General features: G+C 38.5%; 1 protein-coding gene and 1 long non-coding RNA gene across 2 annotated transcripts in view; both read right to left on the bottom strand.

The window, feature by feature from the left end:
• LOC118113339 (B-cell receptor CD22) overlaps positions 1–13,222 on the bottom strand; it is a 1,629,935-nt gene that overhangs the window by 846,810 nt on the left and 769,903 nt on the right. The window lies entirely within an intron of this gene.
• LOC124852252 overlaps positions 1,751–13,222 on the bottom strand; it is a 14,935-nt gene continuing 3,463 nt past the window's right edge. The window contains exon 3 of the long non-coding RNA XR_007032876.1: positions 1,751–1,802. This is a non-coding gene — a long non-coding RNA (uncharacterized LOC124852252). The remainder of the gene's footprint in view (positions 1,803–13,222) is intronic.

Genomic DNA, 13,222 nt, shown 5'->3' on the forward strand with positions numbered 1-13,222 from the left:
ATTTGTTTTATTTTGAGCTACAGGATATTTACATTTCAGATGTGTGGGTTTGGATTAAGTTCACAACACTGGAAAGCACAAAAAAACATTCAACCAGTGATTCTCAGCATTTCTTGTCTAACTGCATGTCATTTATATATATAGATTATATAAAAAGTTATTAACTAATCATTTACACTCAAATTATTTTGTTTTAAATTTGGAAAATTAAGGATTTTAACCGTTTATCCCTCACATTTGCTATATTTCACTGTTTTCCTCAGAACCTTTAATTAACAGTTTCAAATATTTATAATATTTTAGCTCCAGTAATGTAACTTCTGTGCCTTCTTGCTAACTAGTTTTAAAATACTCCTAGCCAGCAACCACGCAGGGTTTGTTGTAGCTGCATAAGGTTTGTTGACCAGCTTACATTACTGTAGATTTACGGTTCAGACTATTTTGCTTAACATGAACTCTTCAGACTCTCTGTGATGACTTATTGTGAATATAAACTGCTCCCAGGCCCGAGGTAGCTGTAAAAAAGCAGGGCGGGAGCTTATCACAAGGGTCAAATCCTGACGTCAGGTAATGCTCATCTTACGTGTGAGCTGCTGGAGTCTCTGTTGGTCGTCACAGTAGGCGTCGCTGTGAATCTCACCTGTGGAAAGTTCAGCTCCACTTCACCTTCACTGGTGTGGTCATCAAATAGATTTGGAGATGTTGGTGCACGTGCAGTTCATTACTAACGTCATCATAGTTCTGCAGGATCTCTGGTTCATTCTAGGATGAGAGTGGAGGTAGTTATAAGTTATTTGTGTGAAATTTCTGGATGTAATGCTGTCTAAAGGATCATACAAGACTCATCTGATTCTTTTTTAGAACTTGCAGACATTTTCCTTGATTTAATTGTTTTGTTTGTTGCACAGAATAAATGGGTGAAGGAGTTTCATCTCCTGGCCGATTTTGTTTTCCTCTAACCGCAGTTATCAAGCAGCAACTGAATCGCTTCACTCATGCTCTAAAATGGATGCTGTACAGGTTGTCTTTTAATTACTATTGATATACTGAGATATAAGTGCACTGATAGACAGCTACTGACAGGGCAAACAGTGAGGCAGGATATGGAGAGTACAAGGAGGGAAAAGCAACAGCAGACAGTAAAAGACACATCTGCCTGTAGAGCCAGACTAATATGATAGAAGATGGAAGGCAGTAGCTCTACACTTGGTCAATTTGAGGGTTGTAGATATCCTGACAGATTATTTATTTACAATTTTTAAATCTAATGTGCACATGTTGTCTTGTTTCAGATCCTTGTATCGTGTGTATAAAATAAAACAAATAACAGATTCTGGGACTTTGGGGCTTTGTAATATCACCATTCAAACATTTGATTACATATGATTGAAATTATGACACATAATTTAGAGTATTTTGAAGAATTAGTAGTTTTACAGCTGTAACAGGTCAGAAGTGATGAAGTAGAGCTTAAATATCCTGAATCTTATACCTATACTCTCCTTAATGCTGTTTCCTGACACTTTGAATTAAACTCTTTCAAATACATCTTCTTAGTTTTCTAACGTCTCCATATATGATTGTTTAACTTGTTGTTTTCTTGTTTAAAGTGTTGTCTCAACCTAGGACTCACCTGGGGCAGATTCAAAGTGCAGTAAACACCCAAACACACACACACAAGATGAGTCGCTGTCGGATGTTTTCAATAAAGTAGAACAGCTTAAACAAATGTCATTACCAGAAAAACCAGAGGGGATTCGGTGGTTGTTGTTCCTTGTTGAATAGATTTCTTCCTCCTGTATCTGAAAACATAGAGGGACATGATGTGGTTACACATGCCAGACCAGATCTGAAATGTATTTATTTAATCAAATGCTTCTTATTCATTCACCTTAAAACTACGGCAGATTAAAATGATAATCATCTTCAGGACAAACAGAGCAGGAACGAGGAACTTCCAGGATGTGCAGATAGTTTCCTGTGTGGTTAAAAGAGGGAGCATCATATGAGCCCAGACCTTTGACCCTTGTACAAAATCAAATCAGTTACTCATGATTCTACTTGTGTGTTTGTGTGAAGGATGTGGGACATAGGGCGTATGGGCGGACAACCAGAAAACTAGTCTGATATAAACCTCACATGTCTCCTGATCAATAAAACACACAGTTATAAGGCCTTGAAGTCACTCACGTTCAAACAGATGGACGAGATCAGACAAACTTTGGTTTTACTTCATTTCCTGCGGCTGATAGTAGACTCCTGGCTGGTTTGAGTACACTGTGTGGTTTTGATGCTTGGACACAAGTTCATCTTTTCCTCGCCCTGACTCTTCCTGAACCATGAGTAGTGGTGGACTGGAAAGCTGTGACTGATGCAACTCAGCATCACGGAGCTCCTCCCGTCAAGCTCCTGCTTCTCTGACACGACTTCATGATGTTTGTGTGTTTTGGAGAAACTGGCCGGAATTCAGGAGAGAAAGACAAAAATAATTTTCTGAACATCATCAAAGATCAAACATGAATAACACAACAAATGAAGTGACATTATTGCTGCTCTTTAAAGCCAGACTGAGAAGATGTGGAACTTTAAATGGGAGGATAAAACAGATGGCTTTAGATTCACCTGGTGAAACTTTACATTTTTCTCAGCCAATTTCTCTTTGATAAACTACAGCCACTGATTTTAGGTTACTGTTCCTTTTTAGCAATACAGTGAATTACAGAGATTTAAGTACTTTAGGTCAATCATTTCTCAGGGTGCTCTTGTTCAACTGTCAGATGTAATAATTAATTAAAAAAACAGGACCACTGAAAAAAATACATAAGAAGAATTTACTTCTGCATCGATAGTTTCTTTAAGGAAGATTTGGTTTGATGTGATTGGTTTAAAAAAAGCGCAGCTGAAACACTCACATTTCACCACCAACTCATTCTGCTTGCTGTCCTTTGAGCCCTCACTGTTCTGGGCGGCAGACGTACCAGCCAGCGTCGGCTGAAGTCACATTAATCTTGTAGTAGAGAGAGTTGATGGTCGTGAATAAGGTATTTTCAATGATTTTTTAAGACTGATGATATTGTCGATCCTCATCAAGGTGAGATTTGACTGTGGGAAACTTTCAACAGTGCAGCTGACCGGTGATGGTCTGACCTTCTGTGACCTCAGACCTCATAGACAGTATAGGTTCAGTGGGCGGGTGTAGAGAGGCAGAATCTTCTTTAAAGAAGGAACATTATGATTTTGTGTTTTCTTCCCTCAGTGCCAACAACAAATTTTCCTTCACATCAAGACCAGGATTGACTTGAACTGTCACATTGTTGGGACTGTCTGCAGTAACCAACAATATAGAAAACAGAGAACTGTCAGATTTAACCACTGTTCCTAATATAATGGTCTTCATAATATAGAATGATCCTGCATAATATGTGTTTTTATATTTCATCAGGGTTGAATTCATGGTAGATTTATGAGTAGTGGACTAATTTATCAAAGGGAGCACAATAACATGCAAACCTGTGAAAACAATACATTGCATTCAACACAATTTATACTATTTTGGTGTTGAATTCTATCTGAGTCATTCATTTCTCAGGTGCTTTTGTTTCAACTGTCAAAGTAATAGTTAATGAAAAATACACAAGAAAGAAGCTACTTTTGTGATAGATTTTTGGGGAAAAATTTGGTTTGATCTGTTTGGTTGAAAAAAAAAAATGCCCAGCTGGAAACACTCACATTTCTGCCACCAACTCATTCTGCTTGCTGTCCTTTGAGCCCTCACTGTTCTGGGCACGGCAGAAGTATAAGCCAAGCGTCGGCTGAAGTCACATTAATCTTGGTAGAGAGTTGATGGAGTCGTGAATAGTTATTTTCAATGATTTTTAAGACGAGGATTTGTGTTGATCTCATCAAGGTGAGGAAGTTGACTGTAGGAAACTTTCAACAGTGCAGGTGACAGTGATGGTTTGACCTTCTGTGACTTCAGAACTCATAGACAGTATAGGTTCAGTGGGCGGATCTGTAGAGAAGAAGGCAGAATCTTCTTTAAAGAAGGCACATTATGATTTTATTGTTTTCTCTTCCCTCTAGTCTGTGTTACATAGGTTTTGTAAATGTAAAAAGTTCTGCAGAGCAAAATCCAACAATCAGTGGTAAAGGGCTCTCTCACTGAAGCTCGTAAACTCCTCTTCATGGGATTCAGCTACTACGATTTATTGTACTAAGACAAAGTTGGGGGACAAAAGCTTTTGAAACAAGAACCCTGAGACTCTGAACACCCTGACTGGCAAACTAAAACTAATACTTTTATCTTACTTCATTCTCTGATTTCACGTAGTTCTAGTTTTTATTCTTTTATTTATTCTTTTATGTAGTGATTTGTGTAATGGAAAATTCACTGACCAGGTGTCTCACTGCTGTGATACTGTCTACCTGACAGGATGGAACCCTTATTGTGTCTCACTGCTGTGACCTTGACAAACAGGGTGTATGCATATTCTCTGATGTTTTCTTCCAACTGCTACAGCAGGACAGGACACGACAGATGGACACAGATGATGATTTGTGTCTTTTTTCATATTATGTTTTATGAAACACCTCTTTGTATAAGTACTGGCTTTTGTGAACTTTGGGGCAGTTCCCTTTGAAACACGACCTTCATTTGTGTAACCTCTGCAGAGCTTCCTATTAAAAAGACTCAAAGGCAACTCAAGTCTGAGAATCTCATTATTTCAAATCTCAAGATGATTCCATCACATTTGTAATAATATTTTTACATTATTCATATTTTGATGTGATTTTTTGTTATTTGGGAAACACTGCAACATTGTTTTGAAGTGCTATTTAAATATTGTGCCAGGTAAGTTTGGAGATAGTGGACTAGGGAGCACAATAACATGCAAACCTGTGAAAAGATTCATTGCATTACACAATTACCACAAATTATACGATAAGAAAACTTATAACTGCACCACTGAAAAATACATGAGAAAAATTTACTTCTGCATCAATAGTTTCTTTAAAGGAAGTTTTGGTTTTTGATGTGTTTGGTTGAAAAAAAAGCTTGCCCAGCTGAAACACTCACATTTCTACCAACTCATTCTGCTTGCTGTCCTTTGAGCCCTCACTGTTCTGGGCACAGCAGACATGCCAACCAGCGTCGGCTGAAGTCACATTAATCTTGTGGTAGAGAGAGTTGATGGGTCGTGAATAAAGATTATTTTCTGTGATTTTAAAGACTGATGATTTGTCTGATCTCATCAAGGTGAGAGTTGACTGTGGGAAACTTTCCTTGGTGCAGTTGACAGTGATGGTCTGACCTTCTGTGACCTCAGACCTCATAGAGCAGTAAAGGTTCAGTGGCGGAGTCTGTAGAGAGGAAGCAGAATCTTCTTTGAAGGAACATTATAATTTGTGTTTTCTTCCTTCAGGGTCAACAACACATTTTCCTTCACATCAAGACCAGGATTGGCTTGAACTGTCACATTGTTGGGACTGTCTGCAGTGACCAACAATATAGAAACTCAGAACTGTCAGATTTAACCACTGTCCAATATAATGGTCTTATAATATGAAGATGATCCTGCATAATACTTGTTTTTATTTCATCAGGGTTGAATTCATGGTTAATTTGTAGGTAGTGGACTAATTTATCAAAGGGAGCACAATAACATGCAAACCTGTGAACACAATACAATGCATTTCAGCACAATTTATACTATTGTGGTGTTGAGTTATATCACAAGAACACTTACAACTCAAAGTCACAAGGCTTCATATCAACAGAATGATACTTTACTCTGGTGAAAGAATTACGATTTAAGTAAAGTGAAGTATCACTTGAAGTAAAAATACTCAAGAAAGTACAGAAACACAGGCCCTGAATTCATAATTTAAATAAGCAGCACAGTAGTTTAGCAGGAGTATTCATTAGAGTGGCAGAGTGGCACTGCATTAACATTACTGGATCATTATTATTGATAATTTGTAGATTAAATTACTTCATATAGGGTCTGGTAGTTTATTGATATTTTCTAAGCTCTACAGTTCTTAATCAAATAGACACATTTACTTTAGGTCATTCATTTCTCAGGTGCTATTGTTCAACTGTCAGAAGTAATAGTTAATAAAAAAGTACATGAGAAAGATACTTTTCATGAATGATTTTTAAAAGGAAGATTTGGTTTGATGTGATTGGTTAGAAAAAAAAGCGCGTGAAACACTCACATTTCACCATAACCACTTCTTCTTTTGTCTTTGATACCTCACTGTTCTGGGCAGCAGGCGTACAAGCCAGCGTTGGCTGAAGTCACGGTAAGCGTGTGGGAGAGAGTTGATGGAGTCGTGAATTAAGTTTATTTTCTGTGATTATGAAAGACTGAGGATATGGGTAGGTCCTCGCCAAGGTGATAGTTGACGGTGAAACTTTCATGTGGTGATTGGCGGTGATAGTCTGACCTTCTGTGACCTCAGACCTCATAGACAGTATAGGTTCAGTGAGCGGGTCTGTAGAGAGGAAGCAGAATTTTTTTTAAAGAAGGCACATTATGATTTTATTGTTTTTCTTCCCTCCTAGTCTGCCAATGACCTTAGGTTTATTGTAAATGTAAAAGTTCTGAGCAAAAAATCCAACAATCAGTGGTAGAGAGCTCCTCTCCTGAAGCTCTAAACTCCTCTTCATCAGTCCAGCTGATACGATTTGTGTACTAAGACAAGTTGGGGGACAAAGCTTTTGAAACAAGAGCCTGGGCTCTGAAACAGCCTGAAACGAGGACAGACAGCAGACTAGTCAGGAGCTGAAAACATACTTTTATCTTACTTCATTCACTGATTTATCGTAGGTCTGGATTTTTATTAGATTATTTACTCTTTTATGATTTTTGTAGCAGACCCGACTGGGGAAACTATGTGAGAGTGAAGCTATAGCCAAACTGCTCCTAAGTCATAGCTGATCTAGAATAGTTCAAACCATTGTGGTATGGCAATTTCTGTTTAATGTGATACTCTATTATAATAATACACATAACATTGTCTCTCAGAAGTTCAAGCTCTAACACCTGCAGGTGGGCTCACCCAAAGCACCTAGTGTAACGTGTCGAGAATGGGCACAGAGCATGGGAGAATCCTTCTTATACAATCAGAAGCCTCCCTGCGAGCAAATGGTATTCTTCAGCCTCTTGATCTCTGACCAGGTTAGGCAGAGTTCCTGTCTCAGATCTCCGTCCCAGACCTGGTGTGACTTCTGGTGTGAGACAATCTGTCTCGAGATCCTCTATCTTCATTTACAGCATCAAAAGACCCAGTCCTGTATACAATGCAGAGTTCCCTCACCCATCTATATCAGACACACTAAGTAAACCCCTGCAGTGAAGCAATTGCTCAGTCACACATGTGGGGGGCCATAAACACTTCCTTCTGCAACTTCGTAAGTTAAGTCACAGAAAACATTTGTTCATACTTTCTTCACACACATTACACAAATGCAAAATTCTGCCATTACACCATCTATTAAGTGAAGTGGACCAAACTAAAAGTCAAGAAATTCATCAACTAAAATGATCTCCAAAGATGGATTCTGTCGTTTTTATCTGCTGTATTTTCAAATGTTCATTTTCATGTACGTTTCTTATTAATTAATAAAATTGCGTTGCTCGGGGCATGAAGGACACATTTGTCCACTAATTGTAATTTTATGTATATTCTGAAATGTATTTTAATATTCAGATTTTTATTATACATACCTTCAACGTTGAGGTCACTTCTTCAGATAACCATCTGTCCCCCTACCAATTCAAAATACTTTCCGCTGTCACTTCTTCTCAGGTCACAGATCAAAATACTGCACAGTGGCTTCGGCCAGGCAGAGTAACGCTATTCCTCCAACTTGAAGATGAAGAACCGTGTATTTCACTCTGTTTGCAAAGTCGGACTGACCGGATGTCAAGGTGTTTGTGCTGTAAATGACAGTGGATGTAAAGTCTTTATCACTTTCGACCCATCGTCTATCTTTCATCCAAAACCAGTTTGCATCCGCGATCATCAACATCTTCTGTGACTTGGCAATTAATTTCAAAGCAGGATCCTCAGTAGCTGGCAGCTCACCAGGTTCTAGTTTAAAGGGACTTGTAGAGCATCTGTCAGTGAAAACACAAGTGGAGAAGTCAGGTGTCACTTTAATAAAAAAATACATTGTTTTCAAGTGGAGAAATAAATCCTTACGTTTTATTAGGGCCAGAAAAACCAACCACGTGACTGTCACAGGCCTCCATCTCATGTGGAACTACAACTGGATTTCTGAAACAAATAAAAACTGAAAAGTGGATAAAACATCATAAGATCACAGAACTTTCTCTTTTACTGTAAAAGCATGTGATCAAAGTTCTTTTCAGCTTGTCTCCAGAATTTCCTTCTTCCTCTTTTCATTTCTTTACTGACATTTAGAGTTATCTTTGTTTTGTTCCTCATATCAAGATGATTTGTGAACTTGTGGTTTAAGAAAACACAAAAGTCACCTCACCTCTATGTAGAATTTGTCATTTATTAAAAGGAGATTAATGTAATTATTTTAAAATGGAATATTTGGGCCCACGTGTTTTATTAATCCCAGAGTTCAGTTTCTTTTTAATAACTAAAATATAGTTTGTTTTTCTGTTTTCTTTTTAATTTTATTTGACATTAGCTACTTGTTCAAATCACTTTTATTCAAAGAAACCCCAAGAACACATATAATATATGTTGACTGCAAACATAACAGTGTGTCTTTATTAAAGTCAAATTTTGAACCTTTTAGTCTGAAATAAACTGTTTAAAAAGTCATATCACAGCTCTTTGGGTTCATCTCAGTCTTCAGGAACTACGACATCTGAAACCGATGTTTGAGTTTCATTTGGAAAAAGTAATATTTCAACTGAATGGAAGAAAAAGGGTTTTAAATTATTATTATTATTATTATTATTATTGTATTATTATTAAATGATCTGGATTCAAATTTTATTCAGAAAAAATCATCTTGTTTCATCCACAAAAATACGTTTGTAATCAATTATACTGTATATACTGTAAATAAAACTTCTGAAACACTATATTTTACTCTAGTAGATTAACATCATGAGGAGATAAATAACCACAGGAAGCATTCTTTCAGAGAGGACCCACTTGTATCAGTCTGTCACACACAGCCTCACTCCGAGAATGAGACTTTACAGAAAAAGGAAGTTTCCACATGGAAGGGGATGCAAAAAATAATTAGCATCCATATCTGTACAAGCCAGAAAGCCTTCTTGTAGGTGTTCAAGATTACAGTGATAGCGTTCACAGCTTTTCTCACAGTATCTGCACGCAGATTAACTTCCTCCACTTCCTCTTTTTGTCGTTGTTTGTTGAAGTCTGGTTTATCGGCACAGAAACAGTTACAGTACTACATATTTATTTGGAGAATTTATGCTCACATAGTATTTACAGTGTCTCTATTTAAAACTTAATCTAACAATGTGAAAACGTATCAAAAGAGGTTTGAAAGTTGAATAAACATAAAAGTGCAGGTGAAAAACACGTAAACAGGAAACATCTTTAAAGAGAAAAGCATTTCCTCCCCTCCTCAAGAGCTGCAGCCACGATCTTCCGCGGCATCGCTGCCATTTCATCAATGGCGCCGTTCAGAGCACTGCAGCATGGCGGTGAAGGAGCGGCTGGCATAGCAGCGTGTCTGGGCATGGCCATCTCCACCAGCACAGCGACACCGTGGCCAAGTCCTGTTCTGCCGCCGCCAGCCGCCGCTTCACTTCCCCTTTGGTAGCCTCCCTGACAGCGCACATGTCGCAGCCCTTTAAGTCTCGGGGTTCACGCCTCGCTGTCGGGCCAGTTGCTCGACTGATTTGTCATCCAGGCACAGAGATAACTTTGCTTTCGTCAGGAGCCGCCTTCCACATAGTGTTGGGACTGTGGTTTTGTGAGACAACACTTCGGTATCACATGTTCAGTCAAAGCCTGAAGCATGTTCCCCAGGACTCCAGTCTCCCAGGGGGCATCAAAAACCAGAGCAAGGGACTCAGTCTCCCAGGGGCCATCAACATCACACCGAGGTGTGAAAACCGGCAAGCGATGACTACGAGGCAGCGATGATGACCAGAAGACTACGACCCAGTGTTGATGCTTCTGCAGATTCTTCATCCTTGGAAGAAGAAGAAGAAGGAGGACAAGACCATGGCGACACCGCACCACTTTGGACTCGTGGAAAGGAGACCTTTTAAGTTGACACGTTTCTACAGTTTAAATACAAAATGATGCAAACTCAAACACAATGGTAAGTCAGTTATGCTATTGTCCTGACATGGTTTTTGGCTTCTGTTAATAATAGCTGCTCCAAACATCTTAAAATGTGCATATTTAGATCGAGGATACTGCCCTCCGACTCACGGAGCCTGGCTCCATGGCAACTAAATACTAACTCATTGATGCACCTGTATGAAAATGTAATAACGTGTCTAATAATATCCTAATGTACCAGGAATTTGTACCTTTACTTTGGATACTCAAGAGTTTAAGTTCAGGATATAGTCATATACTTGATTTTATTTTACTTATTACTTAACTCAAGTAAATCTAAGGTTTACATGGTCATTAATAGAAATGCATTACAAGATAAATGTCCATTTCTTGGCACCCAATGCGTTTCGTGTGTACATGCATTCTTCAGAAACCCTTTCTTGCTGAAGCATGTTTCACAAAATCAGCAATAATCTCAATAAACTTTAAAGTTCATCATTTGTTCCAACATATTTCATTTTATTTTGAGCTGGGATATTTACATTTCAGGTGTGGGTTTGGATTAAGTTCACAACACTGGAAAGGACAAAAAAAACATTCAGCAGTGATTCTCAGCATTTCTTGTCTAACTGCATGTCATTTATATATATAGATTATATAAAAGTTATTAATACAATCATTTACACCACAATGTTACATTTTAGATTTGCAAATTAAGGGATTTTGCCGTTTATCCACTCACATTTGCTATGTTCACTGTTTCCACAAAACCTTTAACAGTTTCAAATGTTATATATTATATTTTAGCTCCAGTAATGTAACTTCTGTGCCTTCTTGCTAACTAGTTTAAAATACTCCTAATGGCTACCGCGGGAGTTTTGTTATAGCTGCATAAGGTTTGTTGAGCCAGCTTACATTACTGTAGATTTACGGTTACGACCTATTTTGCTTAACACATGAACTCTTCAGACTCTCTGTGATGACGCTTGTGTGAATATAAGCACCACTCAGGCCCGAGGTAGCTGTAAAAGCAGGACGAGAACATCTCAGGTCAAATCCTAGCGTCAGAGTATTAACTCTCATCTTCGTCTGAGCTGCTGGAGTCTCTGTTGGTCGTCTGACGTCAGGCGTCGCTGTAGATGTCACCTGTGAATAGTGGGCTCACTTCACCTTCATGGTGTGGTCATCAAATAGATTTGGAGATGTTGGTGCCACGTGCAGTTGCATTACTAACGTCATCATAGTCCTGCAGGATCTCTGATTCATTCTAGGATGAGAGCGGAGGTAGTTTATAAATTATTTGTGTGAGAATTTCTGGATGTAATACAATAAAGTTCATACAAGACTCACATCTGATTCTTTAATTTGCAGACATTTTCCTTGATTTAATTGTTTTGTTTGTTGCACAGAATAAATGGGTGAAGGAGGTTTCATCTCCTGACGATTTTTGTTTTCCTCTAGCCACATGATTATCAAGCAGCAACTGGTCCTTCACTCATGTTCTGAATGGATGCTGTACAAGTTTGTCTTTTAATTACTAGCCCCAGTATACTGAGATATAAGTGCACTGATAGACAGCTACTGACAGGGCAAACAGTGAGGGCAGGATATGGGAAGTACAAGGAGAAGCAACAGCTTGAACAGTAAAAGACACATCTGCCTGTAGAGCCAGACTAATACTGATAGAAGATGGAAGGCAGTAGCTCTACATGGTCAATTTGAGTTGTGAAATATCCTGATAGGTGTTATTTACAATTTTAAATCTAATGTGCACATCTTGTTGTCTTGTTTCAGATCCTTGTACTTCGTGTACTCAAAATAAAACAAATAACAGATTCTGGGACTTTGGAGGCTTTGTAATATCACCATTAAAACATATTTGATTACATATGATTGAAATTATGACATAATTTAGAGTATTTTGAAAAATTAGTTTTACAGCTGTAACAGGTCAAGAGTGATGAAGCAGAGCTTAAATATCTGATCTTATACCTACTACTCTCCTTAATCACTGTTTCCCTACGACACTTTGAATTAAACTCTTTTTAAAATACATCTTCTTGAGTTTACTAAAGTCTCCATATATGATTGTTTAACTTGTTGTTTTCTTGTTTAAATTATTGTCTCAACCTGGGACTCACCTGTGGGCAGATTCAAAAGGGCAGTAAACACCAAACACACACACACACACACACACACACAAGATGGTACTTCTGTCCGGATGTTTTCAATAAAAAAGTAGAACGGCTTAAACAAATGTGTCATTACCGAAAAACCAGAAGGGGGATTCGGTGTTTGTTCCTTGTTGAACCGATTTCTTCCTCCTGTATCTAAAACATAGAGGACATGTGTAGTTACACATGCCAAGCCATCTCTGAAATGTATGTATTTAATCAAATGCACTTCTTATTCATTCACCTTAAAACTACGACGATTAAAATGATAATCATCCAGGACAAACAGAGCAGAACGAGGAACTTCCAGGATGTGCAGATAGTTTCCTGTGGTTAAAGAGGGGAAGCATCATATAGAGCTTGACCTTTGACCCTTGGCTACCGAAATCAAATCAGTTACTCATGATTCTATAATAATGTTTGTGTAGAAGGACGTAGGACATAGGACGTATGGACGGACAACCCAGAAAACTAGTCTGATGACCTCCCACATGTCTCTGAGCGTAAAACACACAGTTATAAGGCCTTGAAATTCCTCACGTTCAAACAGATGGACGGGATCAGACAAACTTTGGTTTGCTTCATTTCCTGCGGCGCAGTAGTAGACTCTGGCTGGTTTGAGTACACTGTGGGTTTTGATGCTCGGACACAAGTTCATCCTTTTCCTGCGCCCTGACTCTTCCTGTACCAAGGTAGTGTTGGACTGGGAAGCTGTGACTGATGCAGCTCAGCATCCTGAATCCTCCCGTCAAGCTCCTGCTTCTCTGACGACGTCATGATGTTTGTGTGTT

The sequence above is a fragment of the Hippoglossus stenolepis genome, chromosome 8 (assembly GCF_022539355.2).
Source record: "Hippoglossus stenolepis isolate QCI-W04-F060 chromosome 8, HSTE1.2, whole genome shotgun sequence".
Classification (NCBI taxonomy): Eukaryota; Metazoa; Chordata; class Actinopteri; order Pleuronectiformes; family Pleuronectidae; genus Hippoglossus; species Hippoglossus stenolepis.